The sequence below is a fragment of the Grammomys surdaster genome, unplaced genomic scaffold, assembly GCF_004785775.1.
Source record: "Grammomys surdaster isolate TR1022 unplaced genomic scaffold, NIH_TR_1.0 271, whole genome shotgun sequence".
In the NCBI taxonomy this organism is placed as follows: domain Eukaryota; kingdom Metazoa; phylum Chordata; class Mammalia; order Rodentia; family Muridae; genus Grammomys; species Grammomys surdaster.
The window spans coordinates 978,435-978,758 of NW_021604712.1; positions in this window are offsets into that span (position 1 = coordinate 978,435).

The following is a 324-nucleotide window of genomic DNA, read 5'->3' on the forward strand; positions in this document are numbered from 1 at the left end:
CTCTCTCCCTAGCTCCTTTTCTCCCTCCCTCCCTCCTTCTCTCTCTCCCTCCCTCCTCCTCTCCCTCCCTCTCTCCCTCTCTCCTTTCCTCCCTAACAGTACTATTTTGGTGTCTGGACAGAATCCAGAATCACATCAAAATTGGACAAACTTTCTGGAAATAAAGTCAGCTGATGGATATTTATTTATTTATTTATTTATTTATTTATTTTTGGTTTCATGATGTACAGTCTCCTGTCATTCAGAAAGAAAATCTGGTCATGTCTTTGTGTCCCAGGTGTCTCCATTAAAAAATGACAGCAGAGAACCCACATTAAGTTCAAT